Raw genomic sequence first — 20,285 nt, 5'->3', positions numbered from 1 at the left:
CAAGGTCGAGTGGGTGATAAGCACGTGGTCATGAAACATGCCAAACATCGATATTTGCTAAACTGTTCTGGGGACCAGGAAATCATACCGTCTCTCCTGGACTTTTCTATGCCTCAGTTTCTTTATACACAACGTGAAATACCCAAAATGTACTGCTCTTTGTATCAGCTATATCTTATTTACTTCAGCAAAGACTCTTCATTAGGGAAAAAAAAAGCATAAAATAAACAGACATGACTGATATCTAGAAATACATGAGGCTTACTTGTCCACAGAGGCTAAGAAACCCTAATAAATGCTCTTTCAACCATTCGTTTGAGTACAGTAGTACTTTAAGGATTTGACAAAATCAGCAAAGAACCTATTTCATATAAGTACATTTTCCAGGGAACTTTAGGTCTAACACAAATCTCTTAACTATTGGACATTGAAACTAACTGTTCTAGAGCATGACTTTTAATGCCTACACCTTTTAAGCTGATCATCTGAGGCCTAATTGTGTATATTCTCAATGGGTCCAAGTCCCCAAGAGTGATGCCCTAGACAAAAGATAAAGAGAAATGAATAGGAATAGAAAAGTTTCTATAAATTGACATATGGACAAATTATAAGTGGACAAGAGCTGGAAGGAGAGGGGAAGGAAAGGGAGAGAGCGAGAGAGCGAGAGAGCGAGAGAGAGAGAGAGAGAGAGAGAGAGAGAGGAGTGTTGAAAGTCAAAGACAGGAAATAAATGAGTGAAATATATATGTAATTGGAATACAGCTACTGAAGTATTGAATAGCCTTCATACCAGCCACAAAGTTTATTGTTAATCAGAGGTCTCTTAGAAGGATGGGAATTAGGAGTTCAGCTGGCCACATTCGTGAAACCTGGTGAATATTGTAATTTCTATTCACATCTGATTTCCTGCTTTGGGTTATCAATGAGTAGATAGAATTCTCAGGGGTTTGCTGTTTGAAAGGTCTGTAGTATATTTACTCATCATAAATTAAATGACTGATTAGGTAATACTAAATAATATTGATCAATTTACTTAAACTAGTCATATTCATTAAGTACATTAGTCTATCCAATGCCAAAATCCTGATCTCTATTAGTAGAAAACTTCTGCTGATCACACCTACTTGGTACCTCTTAGTAAATAATGAGACGTCTTGGCCATTCTGTCTGCTTCAGCTCAAAAGTCAAACTGCAAAGAAGGAGCTTTTCTGTCCTGGTCACATCAAATTCCTGAGACTGTATTTTTTTTTAATTAAAGTTTATTGGAAATTAAAAAACTTTTCACAGCAAAAGAAACCATCGACAAAATAAAGAGACGACCAACCAAATGGGAGAAGATTTTTGCAAACTCTGCCTCCGATAAGAGGCTAATATCCAAAATATATGAGGAACTCATACAGCTCAACAACAAAAAACAAACAATCTAATTAAAAAATGGGCAGAGGACCTGAATAGACATTTCTCCAAAGAGGACATACAAATGGCCAATAGATATATGAGAGTGTATTTTTATTCTGTAGCTCTTCTCTTGCCTGTTTTCTCTTATGCAAAGTTTAGGAATCCTGGAAGTGTTAGAGATGGATGTTCTGAAATTACCTTCTGAAAAATGCCTCCATCAGAATACCTCTGAAATTATGATAAGTGAGATGATAGCTGAGTCCCAGAATTTAGGGAAAAAGAGTCTTTTATGCTGAAAATTCTTGTAAACTCACTTCAAGCCTGTTCTCTATGAAGTCTTCCAGTTTTTCCTATCAAATAGCACATTTCCAGATTCGTCCTTTTCTCTGCCTGCACTCTCTGTTCATTTTTTAATTGTCCTTGTTTGCACCATGACAGGTTTTGTTTCAAGTAAGGAGTTGTATTTTATTAACCATTCCTAAGCCACCAAAGAGCTGATGTCTTCAACATCGTGACTTGAGGACCATTAGTTTTCAAAGGTTCCTTACACCTTGAAGAAGCATGCCTCTAGAAAATACCAAAGTACTTGGTGATAGCTATGGAATTTCCTTCCAAATGTTTGTAAGAAATATTTAAAAGAAGTCTGTTCCTTTTGTATGAAAGAAATAATGTAATCTCTGTGGGCGGGGTGTGAAGGTGGTGATGTTACATGTGCATGTAGGTGGGAGGATGAGAGAATAGAGAGCTCTAGGTTGAACCAGGTAAGTATTTACTACCTCCATTAGGTACCATGGGCATTTCCACTCCCACGATGTTGTCATTAACGCACACTCTTCCTCACTGTCCATCTGAACTACCTATACATCAATGCCCAGATCTTACTCTACTTCCTCTATGAAGCTTTCCCTAACTATCGCCGTCCATGTTAATCCTCTCTCTTCTTGGTCCCTACTGCACTTAATTTATTTGATGCTAAATATAAGCCACTGTGCAGTACTTTAAATCATGTGTTTGCTTTTTTCACTAGACTAAGTTCCTGCGAGCAGAAAACGTGTCCCTTAGAGGACCCAGTTCAACATATGCTAGTAGCCAATAGAAGCTGCCTGCAAAGTGGAAATTTCAGGGTGCTCAAATGAATCCCTGAGAATTAATTTTTACAGCTCACAACCATCTACAGTAACAAATTTTCTACTCTTCTGGCTGCTCGGTTTTATTCCTGGAGGAAATAGTTACCTACCTGTCAAGATATTTTTTTTTATTAATTTCAGGTGTACAAAGCAATGTAACAGACATTTTACCCCTCATAAAGTGATAACCCCCCTCCTCCAATCTATTGCCCCTCTGGCATCGTACATATCTATTACAACTCCATTCACTCTATTACCCATGTTATACTCCATATCCCGTGACTATATGTACACATGTATTAAATTATAGTTGGCATACAATGTTATTCATCTTCAGCTTCAGGTGTACAGTGCAGTGGTCAAGCATCTACACCGTCCATGAAGAGGTCTCCCTAATAAGACCTCTTTACAAAATCTTTACATTATTGATTGTATTCCCCAAACTGTCTTTCATATCCCCGTGGCAATATTGTAGTTACCAATTTATGCTGTCTAATCCCTTCCCCTTCTCCCTCCTCCCTATCCCCCTCATTCCTAACAATCATCAGTTTTTTCTCTGTATCTCTGAGACTATTTCTGATTACTTTGCTCATTTGTTCAGTTCTTTAAATTCCACATATAAGTGAGATCATATGGTATTTGTCTTTCTCCAACTGACTTATTTCACTTAGCATAATGTTCTCTAGGTCCATCCATATCGTTACAAATGGTAAGATTTTATTCTTTATAGCCGAGTAATACTCCATTGTATAAATGTACCACAGTTTCTTAATCCAGTCGTCTGCAGATGGGCATTTCGGTTGTTTCCAAGTTTTGGCTATTGTAAATAATGCTGCATTAAACATAGGGGTGCATATGTTTTTTGAATTAGCATCTTGGATTTCTCTGGATTGATACCTAAGAGTGGAATTGCTGGGTCATAAGGTAGTTCCATTTCCAGTTTTTTGAGATATCTCCATACTGATTTCCATAGTGGCTGCACCCATCTGCAATCTCACCAAGAGTGCAGCAGGGTTCCCTTTTCTCCACAACCTCACCAGCACTTGTTTGTTGATTTATTGATCATAGCCATTCTGAACGGAGTGAGGTGGGATCTCATTGTGGTTTTTATTTGCATTTCTCTAATGATTAGTGAGGTTATCAGGATATTTTTAGCCCTCATGGACGCAGAGCTTGCAGCTTGCAGCTGATCTGCCAGGAGTCCAGCTGAGAAAGCAGACTGTTGTCTTGATCAAAGCCTGAGTCAGCCAATCCTAGCAAGGGCAGCCATGCCAGTCAGATGAAGTCTTGCTCAGTCTGGGACAAGTCTGCTACTCCATCAGAAGCAGAAGAGCAACAAAAGCAGAGTTTCCGATAACTAGCCATCAATTCAGCACCTTGGATAGCAACCTAGGCGTGTTGCCCTAACAGTCCACAATCCTTTGTTCTGGAATCTATACGCCCTGTTAGTTGGTTCAATGTTGTCTCTAGAACTCTGCTTATCAAAAGTAATATGTTCATTCCAAAAATAAAGTTGCTAGGTAGGTGGAAAAGCTTTTTTTTTTTTTTTTTTTTTTGGCTCGAGATTTCTAAAGATCGCATAACATGGGCAGAAAACAGTTTTGAAAGGCCCAGGTATCGTCTTGCATTTTCATTCTCAAAATGTCTTTAGAATCAAGACAAACTCATAGGAACAACTCTTCCTTTTTCTTTATCCCTACCCCCCACCCCCAGCTGCTCACTGAGACCTAACAAATATTCTAAGTATCTCTCAAAAACTATAAATTTCTTCCCAGCTCGTTTTGCTTTATTTACTCCAAGCTTCATTATCTCTTCCTTAGATCACTCAGACTTTATTCCCTCACTCCTCTAATCAACTCTCTGCACAACCCACACGCAGCTTTCTGTGCCATATATCTGACAATGTCTGTACCATGCTACTGTTTTTAGCAAGTTTCCTGAAATATATTCTCAGATGTGTTAATTGGTGTTCCATAAACAAAAAAGCAGAAAAACAAAACAAAACAAATCAATTTTGTTCTCTTTCAAATTAATTTTGGCTATTCTAGTCCTTTCATTTCCATTGGAATATTAGAATCAGCTTGTTGATTTCTACTGAAAAAAAATCGTGCTGGGATTTCCTTGGGATTTCTTTGAATCTACACATTAACTTAGAAGAAGGAACATAGTAACAGTATTGAGTCTTACGATCCATGAATATTGTAAGTGTCCTCATTTAGTTAGGTCTTCTTTGATTTTATAAAATGTTTAACAGAGACTATCTGAGAATAAAGGCAATTTTACTTTTTCATTATCATTCTGAATCCCTTTTATTTCTTTTTCTTGCCCTATAACACTACTTAAAGCCTTTAGCACAATGTTAAATAAAAGTGGTGAGAGGAGACTCAAACTTTAAAAAAAAGCAGAGAACTATATGTTGTTTGAAGATCTAAAACAAATTGCTTAAGAAACTATTTCAATCCACATGTTTCGGGAGGCATTGCCTGTCAATATTCTTGATTTCTTGTGATCCTTGTTCATGTACATTATACATTTCTTTTGGTTTTTAGTAGTGTATGTGTTCATAGAAAATAATGCATTTTATCCACATTTAGAAATACTTAGCAAAAACTTTTACAAATTATTGTCTTTTAATTTTCAGTATTTTCTTTTTACCTGTGGATATATCCATTTACTTTGAATTAATTGTTTTGAATTTATATTTCTTCTTTTTATACTTGATTAGACAAATATATGATTTGTCTGTTTGGGTATGTGTGCCTGGAAGCATGGATGCCAGGAAACAGAAGAGTGGAGAGATTTGGCCCCTGGGTAGACCCCTGACAATGCACATGCTGACTGAGCACCACAACCGCTGGTGACATTACAGGTAGGCCTGGGGGGTCTGGTTTGGGGACTTGTACTGTATGTTACACATAAAAGCATCTCCATTTGTAAAGTGTGCCAACAATAAGTTTCATCTTTTAAAGCTCTTTGCAGTACACTATCTAGTCTTTGCTTTTAAATTTGTATCAAGGAAAAGCTCATACCTCACAAGGCACACAATTCTCTTTAGGGACATGTGATATTATTACCATTTCACAAGAAACAGGTATAGTTCTATGCCTTCTTATTTAACAATGGTAAGTAATTGCTCATATTTATTTGACTCAGAGTTTTTTGGTTTTTGTTTTATGTCCAACTGGAACTTGAAGAATAAATAACTCTCTAGTACTTATTAAGAATCGATAGAATAGATGCATTCTGAAACCATGAGCATTAGCAACTCCCTGAAAATATACTGTTTTCTTTCCATTATTAAAAATAATACCACAGACTTACAGAGTGACTTCTTATCTAAGTAGAATTAATAACCCTGTAAGAAATTATATTTGTAATATTATATGATGGGAGAGTAAAACTGGATTTCCTCTCCTTAATTGAGAGACTTGTAATTTTTTCTTTGGTTTCAATATAACTTGTTATGATATCCTATACTACTTCTGAAAAATTATTCCCAAAGGATTTTGGATAGTCCCTTGATATGATAAGGTCAGCATAAAATTAATTATGTCAAGTGAAGAACATACACTTACAAAAACAGAAAGGGGAGCTAAGTAAAAATGCATAAGGAACATCTAAAAATATTCAGGACAGATGATGGATTAACACTGCTACTGGTAATTGGGGATCTTATGTAACATAAGATGTTACAGATGGTAGGAATTATGGATATGAAAGTCTCACTTTGACAGACTTTGCTAGTGTTTTTAATAAATGTCCCATTCTAGCCTTAGACAGAGCTGGGTTGTTTGAGAAGCAGCCATGCTTGGCATGTTGACATAAACTACCTGTTATTAACTTGTTTTGTCGCCTCAAGATAACTAGACTGCACCTATGGAATTATAGTTTCCCTTGCATGATTTTTTCAAAGGGTTGTCAAATTAGCCTTTCTAAATTCCCCCAGTGATAAGTGAAGATCACTGACCTAAGGACGAAGGGAGGAAGTTCTCAGTGAAAACGTCTTTTATTTCTTCTATGGAACTCAATCACTTGTCTTTTTTTTTTTTCATTTCTCAGTTACTGAGTTATTTATACTGGGAATGAGACCATGTGCTAATTACCAAGAATGTAGTTATGGAAGTCAGAGAATTCTCATTCTGGTGGGGGGTGTTATAACATTTGATTCGATTCGATAATTACTAAGATAGAGATAAACACAACGGCCTGTGGTGAGGGACATGGAAAATCTAAGCTAGCCTGGTCGAGATGGAACATGACAAAGAGTTTGTCCTCATGATGCAGCTGAGCTTTGAAGACTGGAGGGAGACATTTAAAGGGGCAAGGATGAAAGGGTGCCTCTTTCGGTTAGAAGCAGCAGCCTGTGCAAAGGCAAGAAGGCATGACACCATCAGGGCATTATATGCGTGGAGCACATGGGCTTTTGAGGGGCAGAGGGGGGAAATAAAAGATGAGAGCCCAGTGAGCGGTGAGGCTGGACGACAAGGTGAAAGGATATGAGGGCGATAGGAACATATGGAAAGACTTTAAGAAGTGGCATGGTCAAATTTATGTCTTCAGAGATTATTCTGACCCCTGGGCAGGAGGATGACTTGGAAAAAATAGGCTGAAGAGAGGAACCCAGCAATTTGTAGTAGGTACCAGTAAGTATAAATGCTAATAAAGCACTTACCAGGAGCGAGGCCAATTAAGTGAATTATGTGTATTAAACTTTCTATGTGATCCCTACTGTTTAAAAAAAACAACAACAACATTTTACAGAGGAGAAAACTGAGGCACAAAAGATGTTAAGGAAATGCTTCAAGTTGTCAGGGCTGTAAGTGGCAGGCCTAGGATTCTGGACCAAACAGCTGAGCTCCAGACCTCACGCGCTCAATCACTGTGCTAGAGAAACTTGTAAAACTTGAATATTTATTGGCACTAACTGCACTTAGGTAGTGTGTTAAGCACTTAGAATATGTTATCCCATTTCTCTAAACAACAATGGCTGTAGGTAGGTAAGAGTATTTATCCCTACTTTACACATGAGGAAACTGAGGCACAGAACGTTTGGATAAGTTTCCCAAGGGCACACAGCTAATAAAGGCCAGACAGAGGAATAGGACCCAGGCTGTGTCATTCCAGAGCTTGTGCTTCCATCATGACAGTTTCCCCACAGGAAGAGATTGCTATAATTCAACAGTGATTCTAACTATTGAAGCAAAACCTTACCTGACATAAAGGCACCATGGAGGTCAGAAACTGAAAGATCCAGAATGAATTAAACCAACTCTGCCAAGATCGCGATCTCTTTGCCTCCTTTGATATGACTGGACTTGTCCATTTCCTTGACTGAAATCTTCCTTACTCAATCCTGAGCTTTATGAAGAAACATACTCTAATTTGTTTATCCATATATTCCCAGATACATAATAAATGGGACATAGGCAAATGAATTAATGCTAGTCAACTTGGGAATGTTCCAGCATAGGCAAAAATGTCTTTGAACACACAAAGGAGGTTTGTCTGCCTGTTAAGGATGATACAGGGCAGATTCTTTCATGGGGAAAATATCAGTATTACACCACCAAGATGGTATCCACTAACCACATGTGGCTACTTCAATTTGGTAAAAATAAGTAAAATTTTAAAATCAATTTCTCAGTCTTACCAGCCGCATTTTAAATCCTCAGTAACCACCTGTAATGACCACTCTAGTGGACAACACAGAGAGCAAGCACTTCAATCGTGGCAGGAAGTTCTCTAGGAGAAAGCTTGCATGTTCCCCAGGCCTTGAAATGTCTGTGAACCCTTCCCACCCCCAGACCGCTTTCAACAAAGCAATTTTCTGAGTCCTAGTCCACATTTGCTGAATTAGAATTTCTTTGCAGGGAGCCAAGGAATCTTCACTCTTTATATGCGCCTACATTGTTTCTTTTAAGAAACATTGGTTTAGACCTTCGGCTTTCAATATTTTTGCCTTAAAAAAACCCTTTGGTCAAACAAAAGCTTATGTAGAATCCCAGCAGGTGACACAAAGACAAGTGGAGCTGATTGGAGCATGGCATGAGGGGTCTGGATTCCTACCTGCTCACGGCCTGCTCTCCATGGAACACTGAAAAACAAAGATATTGAACTTCACCTTTTGAAAACAACTGATCCAGAGGTTATGGCATCTTCTCAGCATCTCCGAGGTTCTAACTCCCTAAAGAATGGGAAGGTAGATGACGTGAAAATGGAGTAATTGGGGCCATCTCCCTAGGGCGTATGATCCATAAACTGGGCCTGGGAACATGGGTAATATTTTGAACATGGGTTTTTGCACAACTAATATGCATGAAGGTTTAAATATTGAAGTGGCCATCAGTAAGCCAGGCTCAGTGACAAATCACCCTGGTGTTGATTGGAAGTGAGGGATTGGGTCATACTACTTCTCTCTTAGCCTGCATGGTTCCCATCACACATCTCCTGGAGTTCTTCTCAACAAGCTAGTTTTGGGCAGGTGCTGTAGCCCTAAGTAACCTCAGGGTTGGATGGATCTTGGGGTTTGGGGCTTCCATAGCCTAGGGACTGATATGTCACAGAGCAAGAGAAGAGATGGCTTCATGAGGTGGTAAGGAGGTACAAATAAAGGTTTGGAAAACGGTAACTTCAGTCATTCTCTGGTTATTGGGAGATGGATCCATTGTAGATTTCAGCTCAGGTGGTGTGTATAACTATCATTCAGTCAAAGCACAGGTGTGTGTGAGAGGGGAAAGGGAACCCGTTACCAAGTGGATCTGGACACACTAGCTGGTTAACGTGACCCACAGCCCAGGGCAGAATAACACCTCCTGCTGGGTTCCTGGGGTTGGCCCACTTTCCCACAAGAGCCGGTGTCACTGCATTCACCTGGAGCAAGCCCCATGCTGGGAATTTTATCAGTTAATGAAATTTCTAAACTCACTTTACGATCTGTAAAGGACGACTGCCATGCGGCAGAGGGGTAGACAAGCATCCCGTCATCCTCATTCTTTTATCCCAGCCTTCGCCTAACACAATCATTGGCATCTACACCGAGCAGTCCATTCACAGATGTTAGATAATGTCTCTAATGCCTCCATTATAGCCGTAACCTTGGAAATGACATCTGTTATCCTTAGTAAAATGCAAGTGCTTTGGCACCGAGTGTTTCTCCCTCTGAGTGTGTCCTGGTTGAGCGCTGGAGTAGATGGTCATCTGTGCATGCAGAAATGTTTACTGAGTGCCATGCATTGCCCTGGATCCTTCCAACTCTGAGATTTGGATAACATACGAGTTATATTAAACTATAGTGGGGGCATTGAATGAATGAATGAATGAATGAATGAATGAATGAATGAAACAAAGACAAAATGTTTTTCTTTGCAACCATTTTTATTTCAGGGTTTCATTTGCAAACTACAGGGCATATCATTTATTTAGCTTCATCTATCAGAATGACACTTTATTAAATTAAGAAATTTTAATTAACTAATGAAGATTTCATTGTCTCCTCCTTTAATGTTCATATTAGGGTAGGCCATTTTGATGACAACTTTTATAGCTATAATTAAATATTTTTAATAGATTTAGTTAAAATTTGCAAATAATAAGGCCTAGTTCATCTTTATTTTATTATTCATGACATATCCAATTTAGCCCTGTGGCAGTCACCCGGATTTCTGTGTCTTCTCTTATTTCTTTTTACAAGTCTGTGCTTTACTTAAGAAAAAAGCTTGAAGTACTGATATGTCAGAGTTGTAATCTCCATGAAAATCCATGAGATACACCCATGAGCAAAGGAAGTCCTCATTTCCCTGCCAGGATATTTGGGAAAGGTGACCCCAAGTGACCAGCACACACACACTATATATATGTGTATATATATATATATCAGCTTAATCAGCATAAATCCAGACAGTGAAAGTTTGGCAAGTGTTCCCCGGGTTCTATGCCATTCAGAATGGCCTTTCTATGACGCTCTTAGGGGAAGGTCATTCTGCTGATGTCTGCACAGGCCAGTCGCAGGGAGCTCCTACCTCTAAAGAAACACTGATCAGTGAACTACTAAACACTGATTTTTAATATATTATTTCTCTTCAGCTAAAATATGTCTTGTTTTTAATGTTACATTCATTTGATTCTAGATCTACATTTTTGGATCCACTCTTCATTCATTTATTCAAACATTTATTCACTCTCCATTACATTCTAAGCTCTGCAATGGATATAAACTGGAGCCAAACAGAGCATGTTTACCCCTTGACCCAGAGGCTGGCAAAGGGAAAATACTTACAGGGTCCATGTCCATCATCACAGAGCAAGCAATGAAAGGTGGATTGGGAGCTGAGAGGCAGCAAGTTGACATTTGGTACAATGGCATCAATTAGTATGATAATAATCAACATTTTATGTAGTCTTTACATTATATCAAATCACCTTTATATTTACTACCTTACTTATGTTATCTCTCCAATTATTAACTTCACTTGAAGGATAAGGAACTGGAATTTCAGAAATGTTGACTTATCAGAGTCTCAGAGCTAGGAAACAACAGAATTGAAGTTCTGATGAGATTTCTGGATGCAAGTGAATTCCACTGAACTTACTGCCTTCCTCTGGGACGACCAGAAGAAAGGGAGAATCCATTGCAACTTCAGTGTGCTACCATTTATGGAACGCTGACTATGTGCCAGGCGCTGAATCAAGTACTGGGTATGCCAAGTAGATAAAAGGGACGTGGTCTCTGCTCTCACGGAGCTTACAGTCTAGAATAGGGTTGGCAAACTTTATCTTAAAATATAAACATAAAAATAATATTTCAGATTTTGTAGGGTGAAGAAGCAAAGTCAAGAGCATTACGAAGATGCTTATATAGCCATTTACAAGGTAAAAATCATTTAAACTCATAAGCTATGCAGGTTGCAATAAACAGTTTATTACAGTAATAGATCTCTAGTCTAGATAAAAAGATAGATGAAAAATGAATACACTGCAAGTGTAAGAAGGGCAAAGACGCAAAGAAAAGCTCAATGGAGGAAGAAGGAAGATATAGGGAAGAGATGAATGAGGACTCAGGGTCAGGGCAATTATGTCTGTGGAAGGACATTTGGACCAGGACCTGAAGGGCGAGTTGTTAGATGGGCAAACAGTGGAGGACAGAGCATTCTGGGCAGAGGGAGGAAACGGCCCCTAAGAGAACAAGAATGTGGTGCATTCAAGAAGTGCTCAAAACACAACAACAATAACAACAACACACATCACACACACACACACACACACACACACACACACACACACAGAGCACTGGAGCTGGAGCATGGAGAACAATCGGGAGGGGAACATGGGAGTTAGAGGAAGTTAGGAGCCATGTCGTCAGATCATCCAGGGGCTTGTGAAGAGGTGAGCCAGGAGGTAGCCATGCCTGGGACCAATCAGAAGTGGAAGGGAAGGAGCAGGAGAAAAGGGGAGCAAATACAAGGGTAGAGCCTCGTTCAGCGACCACAGGGACCTCACAACCTTACAGCTATGCCTGTGAAATGCTGTTAGGTGTGTCAATCTTCAGGGAAGGCCGCCGGCCTCTGAAACCCCCAGCCCTCGCCAGCACACATTCCTTTCTGGTCTGTACTTTGATGCATTTAAAGAGAATTCAAACCATCTTTCCATTTCATAATTGAATCTGTTGCTCCAGGCCTGACACAAAGGGCACAAAAGCAGCCTGACCGTCTCCCCTCCAGCAGTTGGGGTAGTTTGAGGTTCTGGAAAAAGCTCCAGGAACAGGAGTCGGGAGAGCTCGGTCTCCATTCTGGCTCAGCCCAGATCTCACCTTTCACCTTCGCATTTGGGTTCGGATTTAGTTGGTCACAGAGACCCAATCATGTCCTCGTTAAGAGCACAGGTTCTGGCATCCGGCAGTCGAGGTTCAGTTCAAGCCTTTACCATCCTCCATCTATGTAACTGGTTGTGTTGCTGAACCTCTTTGAGCCTCACTTAGCTCCCCATCTTCAGGATGGGGTCATTTTGGCATCTAATTGGTAGGGTTTCTGTATCAGATGGGTCACGTGAAGGCTCAGAACAGTACGTAACACATAGAGAGCAATCAGTAAATATTTGCTATATTAGCTGTTTTTTTCATCGAATCCTCTTGTAACTGTATGAATAGGCAAGGCACAAATTATTATCCCATTTTATAGATGGACTAGATACAATAAAGCCAAGTCTGTTGCTTAAGATCACACGGCACAGTTGGCTCTCAAATGCATACCTTCTGAGCTCCAGTCTAAGGCCCACCCCGTCTAACACCATATCCTTGGATAGTTAGCTTGAGCAAGTCACTGTAGCCTTGTGAGCCTCAGTTTACCCAATAGTAAGAAAATGGGAATGGAAGGGAGTACATTGTCTCTAAATTCTTTTCCTGATCTCACCATCCATATGCCTACAGTCCAATCTGGGACTTGGCTGTTTTGCAACTGACTCTGATTCTACCTGTGAACTGTGTAGGGTTTGCCTTGTGTGTAGAGGTGGGGGTGGGGGATGGGGGGTGCTGGGCAACGCCATGCCCAGGCTTCTAAGTACCAGGCAAGGTCTGTGTTAGCTGCCAGCCCCTGCTCTGTGCTCCAAAAGTTCCCTTGTCACATAAAACTCTCCTTCTGACACTGTTTCCCTTTAGAAAGAAAGTAAATCATAACTTCTCACTTAAGCATTTCTGCTTCTAGTCAGACCTGCTTTAGCCTGAAGTTGAAAAAGAGTATATTTGGTTGGATCACATTTCAACTCAGTCTAATAGATATTTGCTTAAGGGGGAAAAAAGGTTGAAGAAAAAAGGGAAATGTCAAAACGGAATAATAAAATGGTCTATAAACAGAAGCAGGTTTTCTGCGATACGTTACCCCGATAAACCCGATAATGGTTCCCAAATGCACTGTCCTGGGTGGATGCCAGGCTGGGCGGCAGGGGGTTCTGGGTTATTTTTAATTTTACTGTAGCCAAACCATGACCTCATCCCGAAGGAATTCTCTCCCACCAAAGAGCTGTATCGAGTTATTTGTCGGCCGAAATTCATTTGAATGTGGATTCATCTGAAACATGTGTGGCCACAGAAGCAGCCAACAGGGAAATCTGGGAAAAAGTGGGATTTTCAAGGAAACCTTTCCCTTTGTTTTCATGAAATAAGCTGGTCCTTGCGGGGCCACAAGCCTTTGATAGTATGGGCCCCGGGGCTCCTGCTCTGTGACCTCGCTGTGCCCTCGGCTGCCCCCACCCCCCTGTAGTAAATGCAGCCATCAGCCATCACCCACCAGGGCCAGGCCCTGGGGCAACCACCCTGTGAGGTAGGTAAACTCAAGTCTTACAGGCAGGAGACTTTGACAATACCCGTAACTTAAAGATAATGCATAATAACGTGCATGAATAATAATGATACATACCCTTTATCAAACACATACAGTGGGCATTGTGCTAAGCGCTTTGCTTTTGTATGTTATTTCTCATCTTCAAGACAAATGTATGAAGTATGATTATTCTCCATTTCATGGATGGAAAAACTGAGGCTTAGAGAGGCTCACTCCCTAAGAGCACCTGGTTATTCAGTGGCTTCATCAAATTTCAAGGCCAAGCCTGTTTTATCTTAAGCTTGTTCTGTCTTAAGCTTGTTCTCTAACCACAATTGTGGGGACAGAGCCAGGAGGGCAGTTTCCAGGCTCTCGGCCTCACATAGAAAGGTGCTGACTCAAGTAGTAAATGGCCATCAACTGTGATTGGATGGCCCTCAGCTGTGGCTAGTTGGCCGTCAGCTGTAACCAGTGAGCCATTGGCCACTAATGTAACTGCTGTGGCTACGCTAGCAGAAAATGGGGGCTAGCAAGAAGATGGTGGCTGGGCTAGCAAGAGCAGATTGCAGTTAACACGGCGGATTGCAGCTAGCAAATGGGGTTAGTTGGTTGGCAGAGAAGCGGAGTGTGGATTGTGGATCATGTGGCTCCTGCTTCCTGTGTCTCCAACCAGCCGCCAGCGAGACTATAGTGGTATGACTCCCCTATCTATGGCTCCGTGGGTGTTCCTTTTTGGCCTCATCATGTCCTGTGTTCTTATGTGGGGAGCGGGAGCAGAGACCCCACATGACGCCCTGCATGACAACAGTGATTCTACAAACAGAAATCTTCAGGGGATTTTGAGAAAAGAAAGATGACTTCAGACTGGAAGATCAGGGAAGGCTTCACATAGGAGGTGGCATTTGAGCTAAGTATGAAGGACAGGTAGCATGTGGACAAAGGGAGATGTACTCCAGACAGAACAAAGGAAGACAGGGGAGGCATCAAGGAAATATGAACTGAATCCTGGAAGAAGCGAAGAACCTGTGTTGACTCCCCAAGGAGAAGAGCGGGAAATGAGATGAGAAATGTCTCAAGAACCTGCACCGTGGAGAGTACCTGATCTTCAGATGATTGGCAGGCTTGATCTGGAAGGAGATGGAGAGTCATTGTCAAGTTTAAAAAGTCAAGTGTTATGAGCTATCATCTGAGAAGGGCTATCATTGGAAACTCAGGGAGGGAGATCGGGAGAGATGGCTGGATGGGGACAGAGCTCCCGGGATGGGGAAGGAGAAGCAGGAAAATAATCTAGAAGACTTGGTGATAGATTGTGATGTGGTGTTAGGGGTTTGGGGTGCGTGATGGGGGGGAACAATCAGGATGAATCCCATGTCTCTGGTACAAGTGATTGGAGCTGGAGGTGGGTGTAGAGGGGGTCGGGAGGTGGGGTGGGGATCATTCACAGAAATAGAAGTGAGTTTGTGAGCAAAATAGTGACTCGCTTTTGAACATATTCAGCCTGAGTTACGTTATTTCTGTAGCCTCGGGCCTGCTTGGATGGACTCCATCATGTTTCTCTGTTTCCCCAGGTTCCTAACACAAGCCTCAGCATGTAGAATGTACTCATGGAAAAGCACTGGAATGACAGATTGGTACAATCACCCCATTCCCTGTGGCCTAACAGACTTGACCTACCAACAGAGCTGGGCTTGACTGTACTCAGCGTCTTGATTACACAGGCAGTGCAAGCACCACGCCAGCAGCGGAAACCAGTTTCTAAATCCAAACAGAACCAGAGGGACAGCTTACTGAGATTGTTACATGGCTGTATCTTGGGTGGGAAGAGATCTGGCATTAGCACAGGACTCTGCCTTTTGCCATTCACAGTTTAGAGATGGGTCCATGTTGTCGACAAGCCTTCATGTCCAAAGAGTTCAAAGGGCCAGGAAGGAACAGATAAGGGGTAGAGTCAGCTGCTTTGGTTTTCAGTCAAACTCTTTCCTGTACAAAGCATCCTTGTAGGAAATGGATTACTCTGTTGCTTTCTCAGAAATGGAGACTCCCATGTTAGAATGCTTTCCCGCAAGACCAAAGAACAACAGTTTATGCGTTTGGTAGTATCACAATTTTATCTAGTGTCTTCTAAAACAGTCATCACAAATAATGCATATATCATGGAAGACTTGGAAAACAGAGGATGGAATACCCCCAGTGTCCCAGTTGGATACGAGCCTTCACATTCCGTGTGGCTCTCCTGTCTGTGACTACAGACAGAGGGGATATGTTGCTCGTCATGCTTTGTCCCCTTTCTCAGGGCCCCGTTTACCCATAGGACCCTCTGTAAACCAGAGAGAAAAAAACAGGGCTTATAAGAACAAAACACTCTTGGAGGGGTCTGTGTTTCTAGGAGTGTTCATTGCTAAGGAGGAATGTTCCATTTTGAACTTGGGAGTCTCTGTTTCTGAGAAGACACAGTTAGAAGCCACTTGACATGGGTTTTTCAAATATTAACCAGGTAGGAGAAGCAGTACAGTAAATCTCCAGGTTCCCTCCACTCAAGTCTAACAATTACTGACATTTTTGTAACTCTCCATACACTTTGGCTTGGCATGTCTCTCCCCACATCGTGATTTGATTGTGCCGAGCAGCGTGCAACAACAGAATCTCAGCGGCATCACAGGTCCGCTGCTGCTGCCGCCGGACTATAGCCCCTGACAGTAGAGGTCATATTTATCTTGCACTCCAGGCTTGCACAGGACCTAGTATGCAGTTGGCACTCAAAGAATGGCCTGATGATCTCTTACGAGACATGTGATTTTGGAAACATCCTTTGCTCTCTCCAGCCTTATGTTTCTCATATGCAAAGTGGGAACTAGAAAATCTACCTGACGCTGTGGTACTGGGCATTCAATCAGACAGTGTACGCTGAGCCCACAGGAAGCTCACAAGTGCCGCTCCCTCTGCCTACTCAGGCCCTCAGCTGTAGGAGCCCAGGCCTTCCTAAGACGTAGGCATGCAATGGGTAGGTAGAAAGGAAAAGGAAAAGAAAGGCAGGGTGACCGTAAATGAGGAATAAGGGAGAAGAAAAACAAAAGGCAACGTGGAGGAAATAGAAGGGGGCAAGTAGACGGGTCTCCTTTGCACCCTGAGACTTGGCTTCAAGACACATCTACTCATGGCAGAATGGTGTATGTCACATAATGTCCTCTGTGTCCCTTGCTGAAAGAAAGCTAAGGGATGTGACACTATGTGTCTCTAGGCAGTGCTTCTTTTCTCCCCCATTCCCCATCCCAGCCATCCAGGGTCCTTATGTCCCTTCCCCATGGTCCCTTCAGGACTTGCTCTCTAGAGTGTCTGCAGAAGACACCACACTAGTGTGTGAAGGATGATGAGCTCTGAAGTGTCCAGGGAGGAGGACACTTCAGGTCCTTGCTTGTCAGGTCCTGGATACAGACAATGAGAACATGGTGAGATAGAAACTATAGCAGAGCTTAGCCCGGTGAGAGGTGGATGCAGACAGACAGAAGTTGCTAGTGGACTCACAGTCAGAAAAGACTTCTCCAAGAGGGTGGGGGCAGTTACGCTGTGTCTCAAGTGCTGAGGAAATGTTTACCCAGTAAAGAGAGCAGTGGAAGGATTTATTTTCAAAGAGACAAAACTCCTATATTTGATTAGCCTGTGCATCAATTTTCAAACACAGAGAAGTTTATTTTTTTTTAAATTACATGCACACACCCCCATTTGCTGATAAGGATAGCAGTGCCCCTACACTATAGACCTCAAATTCATTTCCTCACTCTCCACCCTAACCTTGGACAGCCCTGAATGTTCTGCCCATTCTACAGATTAAACAACTGAGCTTCAGGCTGTATCTCATGGCATTGACAGACTATAACTTCCAAAGTCCCAGTTCACTGATTGTCTGTAATTTGGCTGTCAGGAACCCCTGCATAAAGCAGCGGGTGGATCCGAATCTGGAACCTTCCTGTGGTCCTTTTTGCTTCGGGTCAAGTTAACTGTGACCTTGTCACCCATTCCTCCAACCTGTCAGTTCTTCCATTCATCTCTACAGCCCCTGCCACGAGGGGGTCTAGCAAAAAGTTGGTGTAAACAAATGTTTGTTGAATTTAAAGTAACTGAACCTGAACCCAAGGATAAAGAGCGAAACAACAACAGTCACCAGATGGTCTGCGTTCTGCTGGCAAACACTCACATGTGAAGAACACCCAACTATGTGGTCTGGCTTTTGCATATTCCATCCAGATGTTTGGCTTCAGGTAGAAGCAGACTAGGAAATCCTTAATGAACAGACTAGTGTTTCTTAACATGTCCAACCTCCAGACCGCCCCACTGTCTCCTGTGCGAGGCTGCAGGGAATTCAGCATTCTTAAATGGGCTACACAAACAAGCGCCCTGGATTGGGAATGCAAGGAAAGAGTGCCGGAGGGAGAGCAGAGGCAGTACACAGCCCCACCCCACCCTCATCCCCACCCCGGAAGGATTGTGCCGGCCTGTTGGAGGGTGACTGGGAGCCATGTGGCTGCAGTGGGTGAAAATGAGGTGATCAGAGAGCTGAGAGCCAGATCCGGGGCAGAGGAATGTCAGTGGCCTTCTAGGTCATAGTAAGGATTTGGGCTTCCACCCTGAGTGAAATGGTGAGTGTAATGCAGGTGTCATGCGCGGTCTCTGGTCGCGCTCCCCACATAGGATATGGTGAGGCCAAAAAGGAACACCCACGGAGCCATAGATAGGGGAGTCATACCACTATAGTCTTGCTGGCAGCTGGGTTGGAGACACAGGAAGCAGGAGCCACACGATCCGCAACCTGCCGTCCACTTCTCTCTGCCAACCAACCCCACTTGCTAGCTGCAATCCGCCATGCTAACTGCAATCCGCTCTTGCTAGCTCCTCCACCATCTTCTTGCTAGCCCCCATTTGCTGCTAGTGTAGCCACGGCAGTTATATTAGTGGCCAATGGCTCACTGGTTACAGCTGACGGCCAACTAGCCACAGCTGATGGCCATCCAATCACAGTTGATGGCCATTTACTACCTGAGCCAGCACCTTTCCACGTGAGGCCGAGAGCCTGGAAACTGCACTCCTGGCTCTGTCCCCACAGTGAGTCACTGCAGAGTTTTCAGTAGAGGAGGGACATAATACACATTGCATTTTTAAAAGAACACTATGACTTCTTTGTTGAGACTGTAGCCTGTGAGCTGCCCAGGAGAAAAAAAGGGAAATGAAGGGAGGAGTTAGGAGACCACCACAGTCATCCAGAGGAGAGGGGTGGCTTGGACCCAGGTGGGCACGGTGGGAGCTCTGAGAAACAGTTGGGATCCTGGATGGATTTTGCCTTCATCCCAATTGTCTGACTCCAAGCAATGGCCCATCCAAGAATGCTGCTATATGTCTGAAACTGCACAGTAGGTCAGCAATACTTTCCATTATGAATGAATAAATGAATGAGTGAGTGAATGAATGAACAGAGGCACCAGATCTGGAGGATTTAGATGCTGGTTCTCAGAAACACATTCCCAGATATCTCACTTTGGCTGTAACCTGCCACTGTGAGGGACATAGAAACTAAAATAAACTGAATTATGTCCCTAGTTGTGGTGTGGGACAAGAACTGGTTTTTAAAGGAAAGAGAGAGAGAGAGAGAGAGAGAGAGAGAGAGAGAGAGCGCACTGGTCGATTTCATTTTTTGGCGCTTTTTCTAATTTGTGCAGGAGAAATCACCAGAGAGCATAAAAGTGGGAATTTTGATTCCCCTGAATGAAATGTAAGAGAGAGGCTAATACCTGAAAGAAATGCGGATGGCAGCTGAGGGAGCAGGAAGTCTGGCTGACTGGCACAGAGAGCTCAAGAGGGAGGCTGCCATGTGGTCAGCCTCCATCTGGAGGAAACGCGCAGGCACTGGGCTCTCACAGGTAGAGGGGATTAGGGGCAGGTCTCAGTACAGCCCACCCAGGTTAGCGTGACACGTCCTGGGCTCCTCAGTCTGTCCTGTGGTGTGGTGTGACATGTTCTCGCTCCTCCCCCACACAGCTCACTTCCAGTGGGTGTGGGCATTTTATCCAGTACAGATCGCAGAGTGGCTCCATCCACATACTCCACTTCAAGCCTTGCAGCACCTGGTGAGGCAGGAAGTATTACCTTTAGAATAATTCTTTATTACAAAAGAAACGGAGGCCCAGGGTTTGGAAGTGACGTATACAGGATGCTGTAGCAAGTTAGAGAGACCAGCTTGCCAGTCACACCCCAGCTTCCTCTCTTCAGAGTCTTCTGGATATCCCAGCAGGGCCAGCAGACACATCTCACTGAGGGGCTAATGAGGGAACACGGGGTGGCTGAGTGTGAAAATGACGTAATGGGAAGATCCTAGCACTGAACCCCTCAGCCACAGGGGTACCAGTGCCAAACAGTTATTCCTTTGCACAGAGGCCTGTAGGAGCAGGTGGCATGCTTATCG

Source organism: Rhinolophus sinicus, linkage group LG05, assembly GCF_036562045.2.
Source record: "Rhinolophus sinicus isolate RSC01 linkage group LG05, ASM3656204v1, whole genome shotgun sequence".
NCBI classification, from domain to species: domain Eukaryota; kingdom Metazoa; phylum Chordata; class Mammalia; order Chiroptera; family Rhinolophidae; genus Rhinolophus; species Rhinolophus sinicus.
This window is presented reverse-complemented; position numbering follows the sequence as displayed.